The sequence below is a fragment of the Curcuma longa genome, chromosome 14 (assembly GCF_044706935.1).
Source record: "Curcuma longa cultivar G26 ecotype Majalengka, Jawa Barat chromosome 14, ITB_CL_G26_1.1, whole genome shotgun sequence".
In the NCBI taxonomy this organism is placed as follows: domain Eukaryota; kingdom Viridiplantae; phylum Streptophyta; class Magnoliopsida; order Zingiberales; family Zingiberaceae; genus Curcuma; species Curcuma longa.
The window spans coordinates 1,057,509-1,085,282 of record NC_133874.1 but is presented as its reverse complement, the minus strand read 5'-3'; the positions used below and the strand labels follow the sequence as shown (position 1 = coordinate 1,085,282).

General features: G+C 44.8%; 1 pseudogene; it reads left to right on the top strand.

The window, feature by feature from the left end:
• Positions 1 to 10,965: 10,965 nt before the first annotated feature.
• On the top strand, positions 10,966 to 11,835 carry LOC141845608 (uncharacterized; annotated as a pseudogene).
• Positions 11,836 to 27,774: the final 15,939 nt, after the last annotated feature.

Sequence of the window (27,774 nt, the reverse complement as noted above, 5' to 3'; positions counted from 1 at the left end):
ATGCAGCACTTCGACATTACGACGACGCTCTTGGATGTTTCTTCGTGAGCAGACAGTCGTCGGTTGGCTTTGAGTTGTTGTTCTGAGGGGTCTCCCTCGAAGCTCTTATAAAGGGCTTTCCGGGCGCCTGGAACCATTTCCCGACGCCTCCATGCTGTCCGCCGATCCACCATCGGCGCTGCTGGCTTAGCACTTCCAAGCGCCTATATCCCTTTCCAGGTGCTTATATGCTAACGTGGAGGTTCCGGATAAATTTTGACCACTATAATATTTATCCGAATCCGAGCGCCTGGAACCAATCCGGGCGTTTAGAAGCTAAGGTGTCCCGACCACTGGGACTTTGCCACCTCACTGCTCCGTTGGCCTAGTTTCGCTGACGTCCGATCGCTTGGACCAAATCCAGGCGCCTGGACTCCGATCACCCAAATTCCAGATAAGGGCGCCCAAAATCAAAATTCCGTCCCTCCTTTCCTGCATTGCAAGTTAGCATAGAACAAAAGATAACAAGAAAGAGTAAACAGTTTTGCAACTATTTATGATCTTAACTTCGGATTTTTAGTGAAATCTTAGGTTAAATCGACGCCTACTGTTCCTACACTGGGAACGCACCCTTGCCCACTTCACTCGGGAGAATTTACCTATTTGCCAATGAGATCTATGACTTGTTGGACTTTCTGCTTAGCCTCGATCCTCGACCCCCAATATTTGCTGCTAGACAACTGGTCCACCTGACCTACTTAGACTTTCCGCCAAACAACTGGTCCACCTGACCTGTCTGGACTTTTGCTATGCATGTGGTCCACCTAACCTGCCTGGACTTTCACCTGGTGCATTTAATCCGCCAAGACTTCTGCCTAGTCCTCCAGACCAAGACTTCTGCTGTCTAGCCTCCAACTAGGACTTTTCATTGTCTAGTTTTTACTAAGACTTTCATTGCTTAGTTTCCACTAGGACTTGTCTGTGCCTAACCTTAACTAAGACTTTCTTGTGCTCCCTGCACACTTAGATCAATATATTAGTACACACCACACACTTAACTTGAACCTTGTGCCATCATCAAAACCCAATTTGATCATTTGGTGCTCCCTGCACTAATAATCTTTCTCTTTTTTTATTATGACAACTTGAGTTTCAAGTTAAGAAAAACATTTCTGAAAAAATAAAGTCTTTTAATTCTAGCTTAAGAAAATACTTATGCAATTCATTCATGCATGTGATAATAGTTATGTGATATGTAGTAGCATGATCTATCTCTCCCTGCTTTCAGGACTCCTCCTAAATTTATATTTAGAAAAACAAACAAATTTTTTTAAAAAAATTGTACTTTTATACTCGCGCCTAAACTTGACATGGTTTAGTTTTGATCAGTTTAATACAAAACCATTCAAGTCCCTTAAAAGTATTTTTGAAAATATTTTAGATTGAAAAATATTTGAATTTGATAAACTTTAAAATCATAAGTCATTGAAATAATAAGTTATTCATTGATAATTTTAAACTTTTTCAACAATTTTTTTTGAAATTATAAATCACTTGAAAACTTTATATCTCTCCTTCTTTGACATAATCAAAATATAAATAAGTCTATAGGTTTGAGTCTAAGTTTGTATCTATAAAGAAAATATTTAGACAAAAAAAAATTATCTGTTGGGCGAATGTCCAACTTAAGTTTCAGCTAACTACCAAGAAATAACTACCAAGAAAGTAAAGTTTAAGTGTATCATTTAGTTAGTTTACGATGTATCATTCCATTTAGCCTAAGTCCCAGATTCATCATCTGTGTTTATAGCCCAAGTTTTGGTTCGATGTACAAATATAAGAATCTGGGACTTAGGCTAGAATCCTATGCATCTTACACCGTTGTAAGTTTCACAATACATAATCAAGTTAGTTAGTGTGCTTTGTGAGGGGCGAAGTCCTAAAAACTCTCTAATGACAGTGGATGAAATGGTAATATCCCTCCATCTAACTCAGGTGGTATAGGTCAGGTCATCGACTTGAACTAGATTATTGTACAGCTCAGTACACAAGCTCGTGTTAACTGAGCTGGTACAATAAACTAGTCGTTGAAGGTCATAATAATCTATGACCTCTATCGAAGGTATGCATGAACATGCAAAGAAGGTCACATATGTATCTAGAATGCAATGGTATAAATGATAATGATATGAATTTAATCCTATGTTCCTCAGTAGAGAACCTGAGGTCAATGCTAGGTGTCCTAGAGGGGCCAGCCTCATTAGCCCTTTTCTTAATCCTATTGCATAAAAATAAAAGAATTTACTATCAAAAATTAAACTAATTAATTTTAAGATGATTTTGGAGACTTACCTAGGCATTTTTGTAGAATAATACTAGAATTGATGACCTACAGTGTTGCTGGCACCGCAGGTAGGGGGATTTTGGGGATAGGAGAGGCTTACCTAGGCATTTTCAGGCGCCTGGAAGCGGAATCGGGGCGCTCAGATCGTATGCGGTGGGGGGCGCCTGGATTTTCGTTCCAGGCGCCGGGATTCAGAAAATCGGGGGTATTTGGGAAATCCGTGGGTCAATTTTTGGTATTCCATTCGAGGCGTTGGATTTTAATTTTTAGGCGCCTAGAAGAGGTTAGGTCGGGCTTTTCGAGTTTGATTCGAATTTTTAGGTTGGGTTTTGGGTTTGTTTTAAATGGTTAATTGAGAATTTGATTTGGTAAATTTTAATTAAATTATAGATTTGGTAAAATTTATTTAGATTAGGTAAAATTTATTAAGTTATAGATTTGGTAAAATTTATTAAGTTATTTTATTAGATTTGGTAAAATTTTATTAATTTATAGTTTATTAGATTTAGTAAAATTAATTAAGGTAAAATTTATTAAAAGTTTAGAAAAATTAATTAATTTCATTAAAATTAAGAAAGGTTAATTAATTTAACATTTCCGTTTAATTAACTTTTAATTAATTTATATTTAAATTACATTTTAATAATTAATTAATTTTAATTAAATTAATTTTAATTAAACTATGTTTTAATTGATTAATTTATATTCACTTAATTAATTAACTTAGTTTTAATTGACTTAATTTAAATTTTATATTAACCAGATCAATTAAATTAATTTACTTACCTTAATTCATTCACCATCTAGATGATCACACAATTAATCTTATATGTTGTGTGAGATGATTTCCAATTTTATCTTTGATTAAGTTTAATTTATTGTTATCTATTATTTGATTAACCTTGGGTTATATTCAAGTTTAACAGTTCGATTCACTAAACATACATTTCAAGAGTCAGGTTCTAGGCAGTGGCAAAGCATAGGGGCATTCTTGGTTATCAGAACAATTCTGAGACAAAGTTGATTCAGAAAATCATATATTTAGCTAATTTAGGGAAAAACTTTGGTCTAACTAGTCTAAGATGTGGCGAGGTAGCTTCAGCTAGTTCAACTTAGCTAAGCATACCAAGTAAGGTACTCCTTACCCCACTTGACTACTTAAATTAGATTTTCCTAACGTACTATCATCTCGTCCCACCCTGGTACTATGTTGGGCAAGTGTTAACCAAATATTTAGTCCTTATCTAGCTTAGGTTGTTCTAAAAGTAGGAATTAAAATTAAAAAATAAGAAAAAGTTACAAACAATTATTTATGCAAGGTTTTAGGTCCCCCTGGATCACGACCTCTATTGGGTCTGATCAAATAATGTATTTGATCCTTGGGGACCTAGAATTGATTCGATCCAACTGGATTAGTCAATTTAGATTTGGAAATCATGTTTGGACTCTTGGTTTCTTGGGTCTATGCAACAATGTCATGTATGCTCTATTTTTAGCTTTATATCTAATCCCAGATCGATTGTATCCAGCCCTTTGGTTTCCAAGAATCATATCAAGGTACTTGAAACCTGAGGTGAATTTTTCAAGTGATCTTTTCAAATCGTCAACTTGAAATTTCAATTGGGAGTTCTCCTCCTCAAGCTTAACTTGAGTTGAATCCCCAACTTGAGCGACTTCAATTGGCGGTCTGGAGTTGACTTTCTCCTTGAGGAGTGCTACCTCCTCTTGGAGCGATTCAACTTGGGCATTGGATTTGGCAAGCTTTTTGCTAAACTGAAAATGATGGAATATAACTTCTCAGTACTTACAGCGGTATTGGAATCTTTGGAAATGGATGTGGATCCGTGGCTTGAACTTGAGTCGGTATCTGACTCGTTGTCGGTCTTTGTTGGTTCATCCCGTGCTAGAAGTACAAGAAAGCTCATTGTCGGTTCTTCCTTTAACTGTTCTGATGAGGATTCATCCCATGTTGCTTTTAGCGCTTTCTTTCTTGATTTTCGCTCCTTCTTTTGATTCAGACACTCTGCTCTGAAGTACCCTTTCTCCTTGCACCCATAGCACGTGAGCTCCATTTGCTGGTAGAAGGTTTATTAGAATTCGACTTCTGAACCACCTTCTTCACTTCTGATTCTTTATGTCACGTTTCTTCTGCAACATCTTTCGGACCAAGTTCACCAATTTTGTTGTAACCTCATCGTTGCTCTCGGAATCTGATGATGCATCATATTCTTCTTCTGTTGTCCTTTTGGACCTTCTTTCTTTGGATGGTCCTGCAATAAGAACTATACCCTTCTCTTCCGTTTCGGCATTAGTTTGTTCTGTTGTCCTTTTGGACCTTCTTTCTTTGGATGAAGTTATAAGAAGGATGTCGACGACACATGACGATCCAAGGAAGCACTTGGAGAAGATAATATTCCTAGGTTGACCATTCAATCTTCTCATTGGCTTTAGAGGATCGTAGTATACGGGCTATAACCATGTCACGTTTATGTTTATATGTTGATATATGTCATGTGTATATGTGATGCATGTTTAGATAATAATTTTATCTTAATTAAGTCAATTTGATATGCCTACTAAAGTTTGGTACTCACTACTACCTCAATCATTTGTATTGGGTTTGCCAAAGTAAAGTGACACATTTTATCTTGGTAGAGTGCAAGTGGACAATAGTGATGTCCCACTATCGAACTTTGGGTTAGACTTAACTAAATTACCTCAATTGGATTGAGAACTTAGAGGCATATCCCAAAAGTTGAGTTAAAGAATAATTATACTAAGTCTTGGATGATCAGCTAAAGCTAACTCAAGATGATGTATAATGTGGATTTTGACCCTTTGTTCACAAGAGTTATATGAGATGTAATTGGCATGTTGCTTACCTAATTATACTAAGTCTTGCGCGATTAGCCAAAGCTAAATCAAGATGAAGTATAATGAGGATCTTGTCCCACATGAATCTTGGCGCTATTGATTTTGGAGCTAGTAGTGTGGGTAAACTGTGGTTATCTACATCCATGACTAGTCTCTACCAAAGTTCTATAATTCAGTGGAAACATCATTTAATTAAAGGCTCAATTAAATGATTTAGATATGATACTCATTTATTCATTTTAATATTGTAGATCACCATGTCGTCAAATACATCGAATACTTTCTCTCTGCGATTTATCCTTGAGAAGGACAAGCTCAACGGAGTAAATTTTTTGGACTGGTACAGAAACTTGAGGATCGTCCGCAAGCAAGAACGCAAATTGTACATCCTAGAGCAACCCCTTCCTGAAGCACCGCTATTCGTGCAGAAAAAGATACTTACAAGAAGCATTAAGATGATGCACTTGATGTATCATGCCTTATGCTTGCTACCATAGACTTTGAACTTCAAAAGCAACATGAGAACATGGATGCTCATGATATGGTTGAGCACCTGAAGCAACTGTATCAAGGGCAAGTTAGGCACAAGCGGTTTGAGGTGTCTAAGGCCCTATTTGCATGCAAGATGCAAGATGCAAGATGCAAGAGAGAACTCCTGTAGGAACTCACGTACTCAAAATGATTGGGTATGTGGAGAACCTTAAAAGACTAGGATTTCTACTGTGCCAAGAATTGACCACTGACCTTATCTTGCAATCGTTGCTGAAAGGGTATAGTCAATTTGCCATGAACTATAACATGAACAAAATTGACAAGCCATTGCCTAAGATGCTTAGCATGTTAAGAACTACTGAGCCCAATCTCAAAAAGACTAAGCCTGGTACCATGCTAATGGTACAGAAAGACAAAGACAAATGGAAGCCCAAAGGTAAAGGTAAGACCCAAGCCAAGGGCAAGGCCAACTCTTCTACACTGAAACCCAAAGACAGGGTGGCTAAGGAAGGAACTTACTTCCATTGTGGTGAGATCGGACATCGGAAGAGGAATTGCAAGCTTTACCTGAAGGAAGTTAAGAAGAAAAAAAGTGAGACTTCTGGCTTAGGTATATATGTTATAGAAGTCAATCTATATATTTATTCATCATGGGTATTAGATACCTATTATGCATTTCACATTTATACAATGTGCAGGGCGTACGTAGAACTAGAGCATTGACAAAGGGCGGAGTGGATCTACGAGTAGGCAATGGCGAAGAGTTGCTGCTATAGCAGTAGAAACATATTCTTTAGCGATCTATGATACTGTAGGGAATCCTATGCGATAAACAACAAATTACAACGGAAAAAGAACCCTTTAGCGATCCATGTGAAAGCAAACTCATATAAGTTAGATCTACAAAATCCTATCTAATAGGGTATACCTTTGGAGTGTGCCTTTCGCTTATCCCGCTCGTCTAAAGTTTGTCAGATCTCATGCACGTTTAAGTGTTCGTGCCTCTATGCGTATCCACACAACCACTCACTTTTGAAGAAAGTTTTGGTTGTGCTAGCAACCCTTGGTGTAAGTCTCGGCTAAGAAGAAGAGAGGGCAAGAAGATGAGCATCCTCTTCAATTTTTGGAAGAAAAACTTGTTTATACTCAAGCCATGAATACCAAAAGTTTTTAGGCTTTTGGTATTCCCTCATCAATGCATAATTAATCCTTATTAATCATGCATGATGAATTTAAGTTCATCTTCTTCAATGCATGATTAATCCACATTAATCATGTATGATGAATCAAATTTCATTCATCAACTTGGTTTAATTTGAGTCTAACTCAAATTCAACCAACTTGAGTCTAACTCAAGTCTTGGCCATCCAATGAACTTAATTGTTCTTTTAGTCAAACTAAAATAAACTCATCTCTAAAATAAAATGTTATTTGTGTGTGACCTAATAGGTTCTCGTAATGTTGGCAATGTCTCTAAAACTTATTTTAGAAACATAAGTAATGAGTAGTATTTAGCAATGCATTTTTAATACCCAAGTGACAAGAATATTGAAATCCGACATAACCTTCGTGACTACGATAATATATGATCATGTTCTTCTATCCTCGATATCTAGATTGATTAATGATACATAGGTTATGTCATCCTCTTATCAATCTTCGTGTTTCTTGATCCTCAAGTAGAATCACTCAAGCAAATGAGCTCAATATCTCATATTAATCATTTGAGCATAAATATGCATTTGTGGTCCTAGTATATTAAGAGACCTCAAGATATTACTCCCGTCATATTAGAGGGATAGATCCCATTTACATCATTCACATCCCTCTACATAATTTATTACATACCTAATGATCATCTTTATAGTCCATCCTATTACGGGCGTTTGACGATACTAAAGTACATAACTCCTTATGTAGGGAATCATAGTGACTTTAGGTCTAAGAACTATTCATACCAATAGTCACATGAGAAAGTTTATGACACTCATATAACGATCCATAAAACTTTCTCATGGCGGGTTAATTCAGTATATATTCTCTAATGTATACATATATGTCAACTCGATATTCCATATCCATGACTTGTGAGATTAAGTCATCTAGTTGATCTGCATGCTAGTCTCAACGAATTAATATTGTCCCTGAATATTAATGCTTGACTAGGAATGATTAAGAGTAATGTTATCTACATCATCTCACTATCGACTCAAACAATCAATATGATGTAGATTAGAACTAGCTACCCAAGGACATTATTATACTTAATTATTTGGTACAAACATAAAATAAGTATAATAACTAAAACACTTTATCTTTATTAATAATAGAATATGATATAAAAGACTCTGATCAATCATCACATAATTAGCTCTAGGGCTACTACTAACACCAACCCAATTGTGCTCTTCCTTAGTTAAGCCGCATTGGAGCGTCTGGGTTGCCTTGGTGTCAACCTCTATCTTTCGCTTCGTGGTTGCATCCCATTTGTCACATGGCTGCCGAATGCCATCGTTGTTAGTGGAAATTGTGAATCCCGTCTGGATTACAATCTATATTTTCACTTGTGTTTTGAGATGATATTTCATTCTACCTTTCTAGTAGATAAAGCCCTCCCCAGAGAAAAGTAGTGGTCTAGCGGTGCTATAGTCTTGTTGATGTGTCATTTATCTTGTACACACAATAAAAATAAAAGATTGTACCCAGACTTGGTCTTGGATTAGTAGTGTGGGAAAAATAATAAACCAAAAAATTAGAGAAAAAAATAATAAAATTGAAAAATGCTCAATCAGTGGTTGCACTAAGATCGAACATCCCTCGCTCTAATATCAATTGTAGGATCGAATAGGAGCACTAGAGGAGGTGAATAACACTGTTTCACATTTTCACTCTTTTACTAAAACTTGCATAAAACCCGACTAAGTGTTATCAGAAAATGTAGAGGAAAAGAATAAAAGTGAACATGTTTTTTTACTTGGTTTACAGCCATAAGCTGCTACTCTAAGATCCACGATCAGTGATCATTTTTGACGGACAATTCACTATAATAACTCCCCTCTTACAAGAAGTTTATCACTTTTACAAATGAGTTAGGATCGGTAAACGTATATCGTCATAACAATTTTAAGTACAAAAATGATATATAATTTACCGAATGAGTAGTAATGAATGTGTAGTAGTCAGTGCAACTCCTTGATGTGACGACGACGTTCTAGATCGAAGATTTGTATGTAGGAGGTCATTGTAGAGGCTTCTTGAATTCATAGTAGGGTTCCCTCTTGCAGGTGCTTATCAGGTCTGATCCGGGCACCTGGAAGTCCTTTCGAGCGCTTCTATGTCGTCCTGTCGATCGACTTTTGATGCTGACATGACATCTTCTAGGTGACTGTATCCCTTCCAGGCGCCTATATGCTGACTTGAAGGTTGCTGAATCAATTTTGACTCCACAACACCTTTTTCAGATCCGGGCACCTAGAACCTCTCCGGGCGCTTGGAGGCTGAGGTGTCCAGACCACTGAGACTCTGCGACCTCATTTGCCTCGTTGTCCCGTTCGACTGACGTCCGGTTGCTTGGATGCAATCCGAGCGCCTAAAACGTTTGATCGCATGGATCCAAATAAGGCATTCGAAATACAAAGTTCTAGCGCCTCTTTTCTTGCATAACAAATTCGTCCAAAAGCCAAAATATAATAGTAAACTATTTAGTTTTGACTTCAAGTTTCTAATGAAACCCTAGGTCAGACTAACGTCTATTGTTCCTCTTATCAGGAACGCGTCCTCACCCACTCCACTTGAGAGAATTTATCTTGTGTCACCCAGATCCTCCAGACTTATTGGACTTTTGCTTAGCCTCGATCCTCGGCCCTCAGGTCTTCTACCGTTAGACGTCCGATCCTCCAGACCCGCCTAGACTTCTGCCTAGTGCTCTTGATCTGTCAAGACTTCCTTCCTAGTCCTCCTGTCCAGGACTTCATTATCCAGTCCTCCAAACTAGGTCTTCCACCTAATCCTCCAGATTAGGACTTCAGTTGTCTAGCCTCCAGTTAGGACTTTTTGTGCTTAGCCACAACTAGGACTTTCCTGTGCCTAGCCACAACTAGAGTTTTCCTGTGTTACCTGCACACTTAGTTAATCTCATCAGATTACATCATACACTTAACTTGAACCTTTTCCATTATCAAAATTTAGGTTTGATCAGCTGGTGCTCTCTGTATCAACAAAGTATTCCACTCAAGACTCCACTCAAGAAACTTAGCCCAGAAGCAAACACCTCTACAAAAACTCCTTGTAGTAGACGAAGGGAATCATCAAAGTTCCAATTCCCAACTCCTAAACTTGTAATCTAGTGTGTTGCTGTGTACTCAAGTATATTGTAAATCTTACTTTCCTGAATTGTATGTTGCTAGTCTAATTATCTACTTTAATTTCCTAGTTACAATTCCTAGTCTTAATTTTCTAAGTGTGCTAGTATGTATTTTGTGTACTAATAAAAATCAATGTGTTTTTATAGTCAAGTATAACTCTTTTCTAGGCTAAGAAAGAAAGATACTGATCTTATTTTTTTCTTATATTTGTCCTTAATCCTTATACAAGTAATATATCATATGAACAATAACTATTAAGATTTAATAATCGTTGGTCTAGTAAGATTTGTGCTGGCTAAGTAAGGAAAGACAAATCGACATCATAAAATTTGAAGAAAGTCGAGGTATAGTAATAACACTAGTTCTTCATAGGTGAAGTCGACTGAAAAATAAATAAGAAAAAATTATCCTTACTTTTCTAGTTTAGATTTTTTAAAAACAAAACCAAATTTGCTCCTACAGGTCAAATTTTCCGAACCTAAAAAAACCAAGATTATATATATTATCAATCCAACTTAAATATTATTAAAATAAACATGAAATTTTAACACTTGATTATTGTATGCTTCAATAGATCAATTAAATCATATTCATTTCCCTTTTAAGAATTTGCTTCCATCATTAGGTATTTCCATACCTAACGCTAGACAGCCAGATTTCCAAATGTTCAAACTTATCAAAGATAAAACAAATGCATGAACTAAAGAGAAAGAGTACAAACTATCTTCTAGTTCTATTTCTTCTCAGTCAAACTCATTCAACATTTATATTTTTTTAAAAAGTAAATAAAAACAAAATTACACATATATAACGCCACGGCGCCCATTTTCTCTACTCTCCTCCTAATTCCAAATCGTATCTCTTCAGTTCCGCCATGATCTGTTAATAGAGTTATACAAGAACGGAGCAGAGATGGGTTTCAAACCCCTCACTCTCCATCTCATGCCCTGGTGCTTCCACGTGGCCGCCGCCTCGCCGTGGCTTCCCCACGACGCCGCTACCGACACCGCCGCCGACCCTCCGCCGTCCAACCGATCCGTCCGCCTGCTGGGTGCTGACGGCCGGATCCGCATCCACCACCTGCCCGTCTCGGCCGGCGATCTCATGGCCGCGCACCCTCTCCACCTCCTCTGCCGCTCCGACGCCCTCGTCATCGGCCAGCCCGTCCCATGCCTAGCCCCTGCAGAGTTCCTCCTCCCCGGACGCACCTACTTCCTCCTCCCCGCTCATCTATTTCGACCCGCCGCCCCCCTCTCTCCTTCTCCTCCCTCGCCGCCTGCCTCGGCGACTACCTCAAGCGATCCGGCGGATGTTCGCCGATCCGCCCGATCGAGATCCAGAAGACGCCCGCCGGCAGGCTCCAGGTCCGCGTGTCCGATGAGTACCTGGATCGGCTGGCGGAGGAGGAGGCCGCCGAGGAGAGGAGAGGGCGGAAGGTGTGCACGACGGAGGAGTTGGCCAAGGACTACAAGCAGTTGGTAAGATGCCGTTCGTGGAAGCCAAAGCTGGAGACGATCAAAGAGTCGGAGCGGAGCGGCGGCCGCCGTGGCCGCCGCGGCGCGGCATTTGGGGGTATCGGGCGGAGGAAGAGTAGCGCCCAAAGCCAGAGCGGCACTAATCACGGAAAAGAAGACAGAGACTGATATAAGCGGCGTATATCGTATATATCATTATTCCGTTATACATATATATCAACTCATGTCTTGTGTTATAAATTGTTCAGTCGGCCTGAAAACTTGTTTAGGTATTTTGGTTGTTACACGAGTTGAATTGAAATATTGAATGGAGAATAACGATATGCTGACTGTTACGTGAGTAACTATTTGTGTAACGGGAGAAGGACTTTGTGCCAGGCCAGCTGACATGTGAGACGAAGAAGGTGAAGGCTGCTACGGCGAGAATCTATTCGTCTGCCCTTTTTTCTTTCTGTGGGCTCGGGGCGGAAGCGTGGTTGGTGCTTGTGGAAGAAGTGGGGACTGAGGAGCTGAAAGCGGGAGCGCTTTGGAGAAGACGACGAAAAAGTGGTCAAGTCGATACGCACGTGTAGGTGACTTGGGACGCTAATAAATAGGCTGCGAAGGAGGGTGTCTTTAATGTTTTCAAACACGTGAGGGCGACGTGGAGAAGGAAATGGGATTAATTTGAGTATGACACTGTTGGGCGACGAGCTGTTGCTCTTTTTCATCGATCGCCCGCCTAACTCGCTGTGCAGAAAACAATTAATGTTGACTTTAATGCATGAAATAAAATAATTATTTCTAAAGAATGAAATTGATGTAAAATAAGATCATATACCTAGTTCAGTTAAATGAACGGTTCCGGTTGAAATTAGCGACTGGATAAGTCACCGGACCTTCTCCATCGTAGGTGGGGGATCGAAGGAGGAGTTGAGTGCGGTAAGACCTCCAGGACTTTCCCCGTCGTCGGCGTGGAATAGGAAGATGGGTGGAGTGCAATAAGACCTCCAGGACCTGCAAACACAAGGAACATGAGTAGGAAGGCCAGGGGGTGTCCTGACGCGACCACTCCGACGCTCAAGTCAAGAACAACGAGAGGAGGAAGAAGATAAACAGTAGTGAACTTGAGTGTGTAGAAGAGTGCGGGAGCAGAGAGCTTACCTGCTGAGGAGGGTGTGGTCGTTTTAAGGAGAGATGAACGTGCATACCTGTCACGTCATCATTTAAGGAATATCCCATCAATATTAATGAGGTGTCAGGGACAATCGAGTCCCTTATCTCATCGCTGGCGCTAGCTATCTTGTCGCAGCCCATGCTGGTGTTAGAGGGATGGCGGTAATAAATGGGGGTGTGGGCTTGTCAGAAGTCATGATGGGATATGACAGGACACTGTAGGGCGATCCGGCGATTCGACTTAACGAGAGGTTCGAAGGGCAAGGGTGGTGGCCGGCTGACGATCCGACCACTCAGTGACTCGATCGATGGTACAGCCGAATGGAGGTGTAACCGAATGGAGACATGACCGAATGGAGATATGGCCGAATGGAGACATGGTCGAATGGGGACATGGCCAAATGGAGATATGGCCGAATGGAGACATGGCTGAATGGAGTCATTGCCGAATGGGGACATGGCCGAATGAGACATGGCCGAATGGAGATATGGCTCGAATGGGGACATGACCGAATAGGGATATGGCCGAATGGAGACATGGCCGAATGGAGACATGACCGAATGGAGATATGGCCGAATGGAATCATGACCGAATGGGGACATGGCCGAATGGCAAGTCGGACTATCATGGTTTTGACTAGAGTAGGGAGCTGAATAGACGGGCACTTTGGAGAAGTAGAGGAGAGAGTAGTCGGTTGATCAAGGAGCGGGGCAGGGAGTCGGTTTGAGAGAGGCTTGACAGGGGCGAGGCTCACGGAAGAGCCGAATAGGAAGCCAACTTGGGGCACTCTGAAGGGGCAGTCGGCTCGGTGAAGGCCAAATGGGAGGTCGGCTTAGTGCATTCCCGGTCGGAGTGGAGAGTCCGGTCACGCAAATGAGATGTCCCCTTAAGTTTTTCTTCTCTCCTCCCTTAGTGCTTCCACATTGTCAAGGAGTTACCTCTTCGAGGTTTGAAAATGAACGAATTAACATAGTTTAGGATTTGTAATCAGCCTCTAGCTAGCTTAAATAGGTGAGGGAACTGATGCCGGTGTTATAAAATGGCATGGTTCTTTTCCGGATGGAGACCAAGAGTCAAACTTGTACATATTCCCAAGACTCATAGCAACATAAAGGGCATTTATGGAGTTGTCAAATCGGATGTCATTGAATCCCCTTTTTGTACACAAAATGTCAAATCTAAGGGTCTTCTCATACATAAAGAGGGTTCTAGCAAAGGGGCAAAGGGGGGGGGGGGGGGCTTCATCTTCGGGAGGTCGGGAGCTTCTTCGACGGCTGCTTCGGCTGGGAGGGGGGGCTGGTTTGATTTTTCTAAGCTTTTCTTCTTTTTCTTCTTCAGTAATTTCATTTTCCTTCCACGGAATACTTACTTGAGCGTCGGAGTGGCATGCCGGGACTTCCCGGCACCATTCTCACCTCCTGTTGAAGTGCATTTCAGGTCCTCATCATCCTCTCCCTCAAGCTCCGCTAGGAAGTCGCATACGTCGGACGGTTCGTTGACTGGTAGTTTGACCATCCGTGGCATTTAGCCGGAACATTTTGGCGCCGTCTGTGGGAAAACTGAGTTGAACGTCGTGATGGTTAACACTAGAAGAACTTCCGACAACCATGATTCCGTCGGAGAAAGGGACCAATAAAACTGTTCCAAGCACTTTCATGCTCTCATTACATCTTGTCTGCGGCAACTCGTCAACATATCATACTACTTAGTTCACTACCAACGGGAGGAGCTCTAAGAATCTTGGATCGTCACTTATTTGAGACCAGAATCAGATATATGGAGGAGCTGTCGTGGCAGTTGGGAGCGTCGGGCAGCAAGTGGCAGCCGGTAGTGATCTTCTCTACCTCCCCTCCTCTGCCCCAACTTCATCACCAGCTGCCGCCTGCAGCGTTCGTCCAACCCACCGTAGGATTGGAGCAACAAGCCAGGAGCGAGCGAGAGTGAGATGGAACTAGAAGACGGCGCCGGCGCTCCGGACTTCTTCTACAGGGATGCCTCTGCAGAAGCAGTACAAGCTTATTTCTCCAGGTGCTTCGTTGCTTGATCTTGGATGCTCACAAGGCGCTCGGCTCGAGGTAGCATGTCAGAGTTTGGGTCTGTCGGAGAAGAGCTGATCAGCATTTGGAATTAATATTAAAGGGGTTAAAGCTTCAGCTTAAGATCAATTGTCTCCAAGAAGCCTCTCTCCCCAGAGCTCTTCACTGCCACCTCCCCTAATTCTCCGGCGTCGTCAGCGCTACTCCGGCTGCAAAAACATCTCATCCATGTAAGTGATGCCTGCCACCTCAGCGCCGCATCAGCTCGCATGCATCCGACGTCCATCATACTACGGCACCAGCTGTGGCCTGCCGCATACGTCCAGCCCGCCTATAGCATGTGTCCGTCTACAGCAAACTCAGCAAACTCAGTCCACTACCAATGCCACATCACGCTGCTGCACTCCATTCCACTACAACACGCCTCTTTCCGCCTGCAACATGCCGAAAGCCATCCCAGCCCGCTGCAACACGCCTCTCCCGTCTGCAGCACGCCGAAAGTAGCTTTGACTTGCCTGCAGCACGTTCCCCACTGCACTCCAAGTGCTTGCATGCAGCTGTCCACCGCAGATCAACAGACTTCCCACCGCACGCCACTTGTTCACAGCAGGCTCCCCACCAACACCATGTCGCCTGCTCACAGCAGGCCTCCCTCCAATGCCACTCCAACGCAAGCTGCTCACATGCAGCACGCTTCCCCTCACATGCAGGAAGCTTCCACCGTGGACAGCAGATTGCCTCTGCTCATCTGCAGCAGGCATCCACCGTACGCCAGCTGGTCAAGCAAACCAAATGCGGCACGCGCCTGGACCCCCCTGCAGCACCTCTGACCGCTTGCAGACCATGCCGTCCAGCTCACGCCAGCTCTGACCTGCCTGCATAGCAGGCGTCCAACACCCAGCAAGCGATCCTCATCAACGGCCACTCGGGCAAGGACGCCTCAGGCAACGACGAGCGGCCACTCTTCTTTATGGAGGCCGGCAAAACCTACCGTTACCGCATCTGCAACGTCGAATTGAAGGTAACATTAAATTTCTGGATCCAATCATATTCGATGTTGCTTGTGGAGATGGACAGGTCCCACTCGATGCAGAACAGCTACGATGCCCTCGACATCCCTGTCAGCCAGTGCCTCTCCGTCCTGGTCACCGCCGACCAAACTTCCTTGCCTTCCCTGGCTTCCATGGCCTGGCTTCCCGGCCTTCCCTGGCCTGGCCTTCTCTGGCCTGGCCTGGCCTGGCCTGGCCTGACATCTCGGCCTTGCTCGGCCTCGCTCTTCCCTGCTTTCCCTGGCATGGCCTGGTTTCTCTGCTTGGCCTGATTTCCTTTCTCGGCCTTACTCGGCCATGCTCGGCCTCGCTCTTCCCAGGCTGCTCAGCCTTCTCAGCCGTCCCAGGCTGCTCATCCTTCCCAGGCTTCCCTACTGCTCAGTCTTCCGAGACTGCTTAGCCTTCTCAGCCTTCCCAGGATGCTCGCCCTTCCCAGCCTTCCCAGGCTTCCCGATCCCTCAGCCTTTCTACAGGCACTCCGAGCTCCCTGCTCAACTCCATCCTGAGATTCCGCACTCAATGGAGGTAGGGATCCGCTCGCTCAGCCTTTCTACAGGCACTCCGAGCTCCATGCTCAACTCCATCCTGAGATTCCGCACTTAATGGAGGTAGGGATCCGCTCGCTCAGCCTTTCTACAGGCCCTCCGAGCTCCCTGCTCAACTCCATCCTGAGATTCCGCACTCAATGGAGGTAGGGATCCGCTCGCTCAGCCTTTCTACAGGCACTCCGAGCTCCCTGCTCAACTCCATCCTGAGATTCCGCACTCAATGGAGGTAGGGATCCGCTCGCTCAGCCTTTCTACAGGCACTCCGAGCTCCCTGCTCAACTCCATCCTGAGATTCCGCACTCAATGGACGTAGGGATCCGCTCGCTCAGCCTTTCTACAGGCACTCCGAGCTCCCTGCTCAACTCCATCCTGAGATTCCGCACTCAATGGAGGTAGGGATCCGCTCGCTCAGCCTTTCTACAGGCACCTCCGAGCTCCCTGCTCAACTCCATCCTGAGATTCCGCACTCAATGGAGGTAGGGATCCGCTCGCTCAGCCTTTCTACAGGCACTCCGAGCTCCCTGCTCAACTCCATCCTGAGATTCCGCACTCAATGGAGGTAGGGATCCGCTCGCTCAGCCTTTCTACAGGCACTCCGAGCTCCCTGCTCAACTCCATCCTGAGATTCCGCACTCAATGGACGTAGGGATCCGCTCGCTCAGCCTTTCTACAGGCACTCCGAGCTCCATGCTCAACTCCATCCTGAGATTTCGCACTCAATGGAGGTAGGGATCCGCTCGCTCCATTTCTACACGCACTCCGAGCTCCTTGCTCAACTCCATCCTGAGACTCCGCACTCAATGGAGGTAAGAATCCGCTCGCTCAGCCTTTCTACAGGCACTTCGAGCTCCATGCTCAACTCCATCCTGAGATTCCACGCTCTGTCAGCCTAGTAACCCTGTCAGCTCAGCACAGTTCAGCCACTTTGCTACTCAGCAGCTCTGTCAGCCCAGCAACCCTGTCAGCTCAGCACAGCTCAGCCACTTTGCTACTCAGCAGCTCTGTCAGCCCAGCAACCCTGTTAGCTCAGCAGCTCTGTCAGCTCAGCCGCTTTGCCACTCAGTAGCTCTGTTAGCTCAGCAGCTCAGTTAGCTCAACAGCCTGGTTTCTCGATCACTAAGCCTTACTCGGCTACTCAGTTGTACTCATCCTCGGCCTCGTCTGGCCTCGGCCTCATTCGGCCTGCCGCAACGTTACTCGGCATTACTCGATCTCGGCCTCATTCGACCTTTGCCTCCCTCGGCTACTAAGCTTTACTCAACCCGGCCTCATTCGGTCTCGACCTCATTCGGCCTCTGCCTTTGCCTTACGACAGGCTGGACCTCCGAGCTCCGCGCTCGATGACATTGCCTTACGACAGGCCGGATCTCCGAGCTCCGCGCTCGATGACATTGCCTTACGACAGGCCGGATTTCCGAGCTCCGCGCTCGATGACATTGCCTTACGACAGGCTGGACCTCCGAGCTCCGCGCTCGATGACATTGCCTTACGACAGGCCGGATCTCCGAGCTCCGTGCTCGATGACATTGCCTTACGACAGGCTGGACCTCCGAGCTCCGCGCTCGACGACATTGCCTTATGACAGCTCCGTCATCTTAGCAGCTTGGCCATTCGGCCACTTGGCCATTTGGCCACTTGGTCATTCGGCCACTCGACAAGTTTGGCCACTCGGCCATTCGGCAGCTCGGCCACTCGGCCATTCCCTCTAGCCACTCTGCGCACTTGGCATGTTTGCCGTCTCAAACAGCTCGTCTCAGCCTCACTCGGCCTTGGCCTCACTCGGCCTCAGCCTCACTCGGCCTCAGCGGCCACAGCCTCACTCGATTTTGGCCCACTCGGCCTTGGCCTCACTCGGCCTCAGCCTCACTCGGCCTCGGCCTCAGCGACCTCAGCCTCGGCCTCATTCGTCCTCAGCCTCACTCGGCCTCACTCGGCCTCAGCCTCACTCGGCCTCAGCCTCACTCGGTCTCGGCCCACTCAGCCTCACTCGGCCTCGGCCTCACTCGGCCTCGACCCCACTCGGCCTCAGCCTCACTCGGCCTCGGCCTCACTCGGTCTCGGCCCACTCAGCCTCACTCGACCTCAGCCTCACTCGGCCTCGGCCCACTCAGCCTCATTCGGCCTCAGCCTCACTCGGCCTCGGCCTCACTCGGTCTCGGCTCACTCAGTCTCATTCAGCCTCAGTCTCACTCGGCCTCAGCCTCATTCGGCCTCAGCCTCAGCCTCACTCGGCCTCGGCCCCACTCAGTCTCATTCAGCCTCAGCCTCACTCAGCCTCATTCGGCCTCAGCCTCACTCGGCCTCGGCCCCACTTAGCCTCATTCGGCCTCAGCCTCACTCGGCCTCGGCCTCACTCGGCCTCGGCTCACTCAGTCTCACTCGGCCTCAGCCTCACTCGGCCTCGGCCCACTCAGCCTCACTCGGCCTCAGCCTCACTCGGCCTCGGCCCCACTTAGCCTCATTCGGCCTCAGCCTCACTCGGCCTCAGCCTCACTCGGCCTCGGCCTCACTCGGCCTCGGCTCACCTCAGTCTCATTCTCGCCTCAGCCTCACTCAGCCTCAGCCTCATTCGGCCTCAGCCTCACTCGGCCTCGGCCCCACTCAGTCTCGGCCTGCAGCCTCAGCCTCACTCGTCCTCAGCCTCATTCGGCCTCAGCCTCACTCGGCCTCAGCCCCACTTAGTCTCATTCGGCCTCAGCCTCACTCGGCCTCGGCCTCACTCGGTCTCGGCTCACTCAGTCTCATTCAGCCTCAGCCTCACTCGGCCTCAGCCTCACTCGGCCTCAGCCTCACTCGGCCTCAGCCTCACTCGGCCTCATCCTCACTCGGCCTCGGCCTCGCTCGAGCCTCACTCGATCATTCGGCCACTTGGCAACTCTGCCACTCGTCCATTAGGCCACTCGGCCACTCAGCCATTCAGCTCTACCACTCTGTCAACTCGGCCATTAAGCCACTCGGCCATCTCGGTCATCTCATCTCATCTTGGCATCTCACTTCAGCCTCTCAGTCATTTTAGCAATTCAGGATCTCTGCACAAATATAGCAAGTGAGACGGTTGGATCATTAAACATAGTCCAGTCAGTCGGACTACGCCTCCTTCGACTAGACTTGGAGGGGAGACTTATGATGCCGGTGTTATAAAATGACATGGTTCTTTTCCGGATGGAGACCCAAAATTCAAACCTGTGCATATTCCCAAGACTCATAGCAACATAAAGGGCATTTATGGAGTTGTCAAATCAGATGTCATTGAATCCCCTTTTTGTACACAAAATGTCAAATCTAAGGGTCTTCTCATACATAAAGAGGGCTCTAGCAAAGGGATGGGGGGGGGGGTTGTACACAGAGAGCTTTCCATGGGCTTTATCAAGGAGGCTTCGGTTGGGAGGGGGGGCTGGTTTGATTCTTCTAGGGAGGGTTTCTTCTTCTTCTTCTTCGCTTCGGCTGAAGGGGCTGGTTTGATTTTCTAAGTGCATTTTTCTTCTTCTTCTTCAGTAATTTCATTTTTCTTCCACAGGAATACTATACTTGAGCGTCGGAGTGCCGCCTGCCGGCGACTTGCCGGCACCATTCTCACCTTCCTGTTGAAGTGCATTTCAGGTCCTCATCATCCTCTCCCTCAAGCTCCGCAGTAGGAAGTCGCATACGTCGGACGGTTCGTTGACTGGTGGTTCGTGACCATCCGTGGCATTTAGCCGGAACAAGAAGCTCGACAGAGCTGCCGCGTGTCTCAACCTACGAACTCGCCCGGGTTCGGAAGCCGTGGCCGTGTGTGGCGGCCAAGCTTGGTGCGGAGCTCTCCTCTGCTGTGGCAGAGTTTGGTAGCTCGCCTCTGCTGTGGCAGAGCTCGGTGTTGAGCTCTCCTCTGCTGTGGCAGTGCTCAGTAGCTCGGTACAGAGCCTTGCGTGGTAGATCTCGGGGCAGACCTCGCGCGTGGTGCATAGCATGCAGGATAATGCAAATAAAAGAGTAGTAAAAGATGATCCATACCCTTCTTCCCCTCGGCCGAGTGGCCTAGCAAGAGCTCGGCAAAATAAAAGGGACAATGGTTTAATTGTTTGTAAGTGGGAGGAGAGAGAGAAACATCTGACTGCCATCTCAGTTACATGTTTTGTGCGCTGTTTGTGAAGTGGGAGGGGAGAGAAAGACTTGAGAGATCAGCAGTTGCATGCCAAGTGCTCAGAGTCGGCCACGCCGAGCTCTCGCGCGCTACATTATCCCCGACCGGTGTTGCCGACCTCCCGAGCTGCTTGACACTCGTTCGCGGACGAGTTGCCTAGCCTCATAAAGGGTGGAGGTTATAATGTTTCTATCTTAAATCCTGACTCCTATATACTTCTCGAGTGAGTGACCGTTAAAATCACCGAATCAATCCCGTAGTGTCATATATGCAAGAGCAAACTTTTTATTGAGGTTGCTGGTTTGGAATTGGGCGTGAACAAATTAGTAAACGGGAAAGGCTTGTTGCACCAAGGGTGCCTGAGTACTATTGAAGTCTTATCTATCGCAACCACTCGATAAGTGTATGTCCTTTAACGATGATTAATTTTGCAGTTATGGGCGAAGTATCTAGAGATCCACAACCGCTTATCTCATCTATTTCAGTGGGTCCAGAGGATGCTAGGGTGATTTGCAGAGTGAGAGACTTATGGTTGCTCATACTTTCCCCGACTCAGAAGCAATGAAAGCCGAGTTGAAGGCGGCCTAGGCCGAGTTATTGCAGACAAGAGGCCGACATACGAACGCCTACAAAGGAAAAGGAGGCCGAGGAGAAAGCTACTGCTAAGAAGCAAGCAATGAGGGATCAGACGGTCGAGTTTACTTGGCGATTGCTACTTGCTGAGGAGGCCATAGAGGGACAAGGGTGTTTACAGACTGAGCTGGAGCTGGTCAGATCAGAGAAAGAAGTTTACAGGAGTGGCGAGGAGGATCAATGGACAACTCGAAGAGGAATGGCTCTTCTTGGACGAGTTTCAAGATATGTTCTAAGCTAAGACAGCCAAGAGGCTATAGTGTGGCTTTGACCTTGGAGCAGAGGTATCATGCTGGATTGATCCTTCTTGGTACCTTAATGGATTTGGTGAGGGTTGAGCTGTCCGAGTCGATGAGGAGAGGTGGGTGACTGTATATACTGTTTGTCGTAGAGTTTTGTATAAACATCTTTCGTTCTTATCTTATCCTCTATGTTGAAGGAAAATTACTGTAATATCAATATTACTGAGTTGAGAGAGGGAGAGGCACCTGGAGTCCGAGATAATAGAAGCGATAATAGATTGAAGTTAGAATAGCTCAGCGTACAGGGATTAAACTGTATCCGCGTGTAAGGCAAGGAAGATTGAACCTTCCTTGAGAAGCAGTTGTTGGATGAAGCCACTGGTTCGAGACCAAGAATAATATGATTAAACTTTATCCATAAGTCAGGAGAGATCAAACCCTGAGAAGCAATTGTTAGAGGAAGCTGCTGGTGCAAGACTAGGGATAGTCTACTAGTCCGAGACCAAGGATATCGTGTTTGCTAAGTTCATGTGATTTCCCTATAAGAGTCAGGGTTTGTCGGGAGGCTATGGAAGAGACTGATTGCTCGAGATTCCGAGCTGAGCTACTGAATGGATGAAGTCGAGAGGGCTACTGAAGAGACTGAGAAGTCGAAAGATTGAGCTGAGCCACTGAATGAATGAGACCGAGAGGATTGTAGGGAGGCTGAGTGCTCGGAAGATTGAGCTGAGTCACTGAACGAATGAGGCCGAGAGGGCTGTAGGGAGGCTGAGTGCTCGGAAGATTGAGCTGAGCCACTGAATGAATGAGGCCGAGAGGGTGTAGGAAGGCTGAGTGCTCGGAAGATTGAGCTGAGCCACTGAATGAATGAGGCCGAGAGGTTGAACCCTGAAAAGGGGCAATTGCCGATGGAGCAGGTCCGAGACCTGAATTTGAGCTCGATCCCGACTATGTCCGAGTCGGGAGAGGTTGAACCCTGAAAAGGGCAATTGCTGATGGAGCAGGTCCGAGACCTGAATTAGAGCTCGATCCCGACTATGTCCGAGTCGGGAGAATATTGTCGATGGCGCAGGTCCGAGACCTGAATTAGCTCGATCCGCGACTATGTCTGAGTCGGGAGAGTAGTGTCGATGGCGCAGGTCCGAGACCTGAATTAGCTCGATCCGCGACTATGTCCGAGTCGGGAGAGTAGTGTCGATGGCGCAGGCCCGGGACCTGAATTAGCTCGATCCGCGACTATGTCCGAGTCGGGAGAGTAGTGTCGATGGCGCAGGTCCGAGACCTGAATTAGCTCGATCCGCGACTATGTCCGAGTCGGGAGAGATTGAACTCTTAAAAGGGGCAATTGTTGGTGAAGCTGGTCCGAGACCAGATAATATATGGAGGACTCGGGAAGTGGCCTACAAGGAGCATGATCATTAATCATAAAAAATTATAACAGAAAATATTTGGAAGGATACTGAGCAGGTTGGGCTCCGAGGAGCTGGTCCTTAACAGTATGGGCTAAGACTTCGATAAGGTTGCCAGGAGTGGCCGGCGCCGCTGGCAGATGTCTGGAAACCGCCAGGACGGCGGCGGCCACCGCCCTATCGAAGTCTTCCTGCGTCATAGTGAGGGGAGGAGGTCGATAGGATCGTCCATTGGCGTTTCAAATTCGGACGTTGTATGTTCCCACAGACGGCGCCAAAATATGTTCCGGTTGAAACTAGCGGCTGGACAAGTCACCGGACCTTCTCCGTCGTAGGCGGGGGACCGGAGGAGGAGTTGAGTGCGGTAAGACCTCCAGGACTTTCCCCGTCGTCGGCGTGGAATAGGAAGATGGGTGGAGTGCGGTAAGACCTCCAGGACCTGCGAACACAAGGAACGTGAGTAGGAAGGCCAGGGGTGCCCTGACGCGACCACTCTGACGCTCAAGTCAAGAACAACGGGAGTAGGAAGAAGATAAACAGTAGTGAACTTGAGCGTGTAGAAGAGTGCGGGAGCAGAGAGCATACCTGTTGCGGAGGGAGTGGTCGTTTTAAGGAGAGATGATCATGCATACCTGTCATGTCATCATTTAAGGAATATCACATCAATATTAATGAGGTGTTAGAGACAATCGAGTCCCCTGTCCCATCGCTGGCGCTAGCTATCTTGTCGCAGCCCATGCTGGTGTCAGAGGGATGGCGGTAATAAATGGGGGTGTGGGCTTGTCAGAAGTCATGATGGGATATGCCAGGGCACTGTAGGGCAATCCGGCGATTCGACTTAACGAGAGGTTCGAAAGGCAAGGGTGGTGGCCGACTGACGATCCGACCACTCAGTGACTCGATCGACGGTACAGTCGAATGGAGGTGTAACCGAATGGAGACATGGCCGAATGAGGACATGACTGAATGGAGATATGGTCGAATGGAGACATAGCCGAATGGGGACATGGCCGAATGGAGATATGGCCGAATGGTGGCCGAATGGAGATATGGCCGAATGGAGTCATGGCCGAATGGGGACATGACCGAATGGAGATATGGCTTAATGGAGACATGACCGAATGGAGATATGGCCGAATGGGGACATGGTCGAATAGAGAGATGGCCGAATGGAGATATGGCCGAATGGAGTCATGGCCGAATGGGGACATGGCCGAATGACAAGTCAGACTATCATGGTTTCGACTAGAGTAGGGAGCTGAATAGACGGGCACTTCGGAGAAGTAGAGGAGAGAGTAGTCGGTTGATCAAGGAGCGGGGCTGGGAGTCGGTTTGAGAGAGGCTTGACAGGGGCGAGGCTCACGGAAGAGCCGAATAGGAAGCCAACTCGGGGCACTTTGAAGGGGTAGTCGGCTTGGTGAAGGCCGAATGGGAGGTCGGCTTAGTGCGTTCCTGGTCGGAGTGGAGAGTCAACTTGGGTGCCCTCATGGTGGCGAATATGGCATTGACTCGGTCTCGGATTTGGACTCGGATATGACTGTTGGGGGCACTGTACATTATCCCCATAACATGAACATTTCCATCCCTACCATTCCTATATGTTTAGTTTAAGGGTGAATAAAATAATATTGTATCAAGTCTAAGTAATGTCTTATTGAGTTTTTTTGTGTGTGTACCTTATGGCTTTTGCAAGAGATTATATATTATGATTGTAATCTTCATCAATTTTGCTCTTGACCTATTACATTAGGTCTCCAACTAAATGATGGCAAAAGGTGATTACACTCACCCTAAATAGTCTAGTATAGTTGGTCCTACGACTAGATACATGCAGATAAATCAAATATTGAACAGTTCCACAAATAGAAGGGTATTTCATCATTGCTGCGATTCGACCCTTACCGTATTGTGGCAATTTTATCACTTACAATTGACTTGGCTATGCCCTGGGGGTTGTTCTCCAGCTAAATAGTGCCTATATATAGTTGATTCAATTAATAATGCTACTAAAGCACGGAATATTAGTTGGATCCTTCCACCTAATTAGAAGATTTGCATTCCCTTCTAATTTAGTAAGTTGCATTGTCTCACCTGAGTGGACCTAAATGATTGAGATCGACTTATTTTGATTTAGATGACAACCAGTTTAAGTTTGATATATTTATCAAGTGTGCAAATGTTGAAACTTAATAGGTAATTACAAATGTAGAGATTATCTTGTAGGATCGAAAGAAGGTTAGAGAGGGGTGAATAACCTCTTTTTAAAGTTTCCATGTTGATTAATTTGCAATAATGAAATAAAAACAAACAAAAGAAATTGAAAACACACAAGTTAAAATGTAAATAGCAAAATAAGGAAAGAAACAACTCAAACTCAATGATTTACGTGGTTCGGTGACCCTTGACTCTTATTCTATGACCTATGACCTTTTAATGAGTCAATCTAAATCCACTAATATTTTTCTTTTCGGTAACCTTTCAAAGGTGGATAAAGCCCCTTGTAATAACCTTTCTTTACAAGAAATGTACTTAGAATAAAAGATTACAATGAGTGCAAGTTGATGCAACCCACCCAAGCATGTGTGTTATATGAGTTGTTGTTAATAGTAGTCCTAGAGCCAATTATGTGATGATTGACTAGGGACTTTTGTATCATATTCTATTATTAATAAAGGCATGATTTTTGATTATTATACTTTGTATTTGTGTCAAATAACTAAGTATAATAATGCCCTTGGGTAGTTAATTCTAATCTATATCATATCGATTGTTTGAATCGATAGTGAGATGATATAGAGAACACTACTCTTAATCATTCCTAGTCAAGCATTAATATTCAGGGACGATGTTAATGCGTTGAGACTAGCATGTAGGTCAACTTGATGACTTGATCTCACAAGTCATGGATATGGGATATCATGTTGACACATGGGTATACATTAGAGAATATATACCAAATTGACCCGCCATGAGAAAGTTTCATGGATCGTTATATGAGTGTCATAAACTTTCTCATGTGACTATTGATATGAATAGTCCTTAGACCTGAAGTCACTATGGTTTCCTATATAAGGAGTTATGTACTTCGTTAAACGTCACCTGTAACAGGGTGGACTATAAAAATGATCACTGGGTATGTATCGAATTATACAGAGAGATGTGAATGATGTAGATGAAATCTATTTCTCCAATATAACGGGAGTGATATCTTATGACCTCTTGATAGAGTATGACCACGAAATGCATGACCATGCTCAAATGAGTCAATATGAGATATTGAGCTCATTTGCTTGAGTGAGTTTACTTGGGGATCAAGAAACATAAAAATTAATAAGAGGATGACATAGTCTATGCCTTATTGATCAATCTAGATATCGAGGATAGAAGGACATAGTCATACATTATCATAGTCACGAAAATTATGTTGGATCTCGACATTCTTATCACTTGGGTAGCAATGATGCATTGCTAGATGCCGCTCATTGCTTATGTTTCTAAAATGAGTTTTAGAGACATTGCCAACGTTATAAGAACCTATTGTATCACACACAAAAAATACTATATTTGGAGATGAGTTCATTTTAGTTTGACTAAAGGAACAATTAAGCTTATTAGATGGCCTAGACTTGAGTTAGACTCAAGTTGGTTGAATTTGAGTTAGACTCAAATTAAATCAAGTTGGATTTTGGTTCATCATGCATGATTAATATAGATTAATCATGCAATAAAGAAGAGGAAGTTACATGCATGAGTTGAATTTGAGTTAGACTTAAATTAAACCAAATTGAATTTTGATTCATCATGCACGATTAATGTAGATTAATCATGTAATGAAGGAGAGGAGGTTACATGCATAGAAGTTATAATGCATGATTGATAGGATTAATCATGCAGTGATGAAAGAATACCAAAAGCCTAAAAGCTTTTGGTATTCATGGCATGAGTATAAAAGAGTTTCTCTTGCAAAACTCTTGGGGTGTTTTCATTCTTCTTCTCTCCCTCTTCTTGCTTGGCCGAAATTCCCATAAAGGTTGCTAGCACAACCTAAGTCTTCCCCAAAAGGTGAAAGAGTGTTAGTGTGGATACACATAGAGGCACGCACACTTAAACGTGCAAAAGATCTGACACACCTTGGACGAGCGGGATAAGCGAAGGACATGCATTAAAGGTAAATTCTATTAGATAGAATTTGGATTTTATAGATTTAACTTGTACAGATTTTTTGCATGGATCGCTCGAGGGATCCTATTTCTGCTGCAAAATTTTTATTTTATCGCATAAGATTCCTAACAGTGGTATCAGAGTCACTTGCGAAAGATCGTATAAAGTTTTATGTACTTTTTGTTTGTGATATAGAAGTAGGATATGTGCTTGTTATGGGTTGCATAATTGTATGAGTATTTTGTCTAGCAAAATTTTGTGTTGATCAAATTAAAAGGCTATAGCATCATCATACATATGACAACGTGCTATAGTCCGATTGCTTTTGATAAAATTTTATAACCTTGATCTCGCCCGCTAATCAGCTAGTGGGACCGCCATGAGGTTTTGGCTCATGATCAATTTTTGCAAGCATAATAAAATTGATATCCTAGATCTATTTATTGTGTGATGGTTGTCATGGTGCATGGTTATGGCCCTTAACCCCGATGTGATTGTGGTTATGTTGTGTGTGCATACTGTAAGTCATAATACGGCCTGTGTGTCGTGCCTCTCTAATTTTCTAGTTATAAAATAGATTTAGATTCGAATGTAACTCGAATATTCTTATTTTGTAATGTACAAAATGAGGAGTGGAAAGTCCATTGGAGGATGAAGTTACAAGAAGGATGTCGATGACACATGATGACCAAAGGAAGCACTTGGAGAAGATGTTAGCCCTAAGTTGACCATTCGATCTTCTCATTGGCTTGAGAGGATCATAAAATATGAGCCATAATCATGTCACGTTTAAGCTTATATGTTGATATATGCTATGCGTGTATGTGATGCATGTTAGATAATAACTTTATCTTAATTAAGTTAACTCGATATGCCTATTAAAATTTGGTAC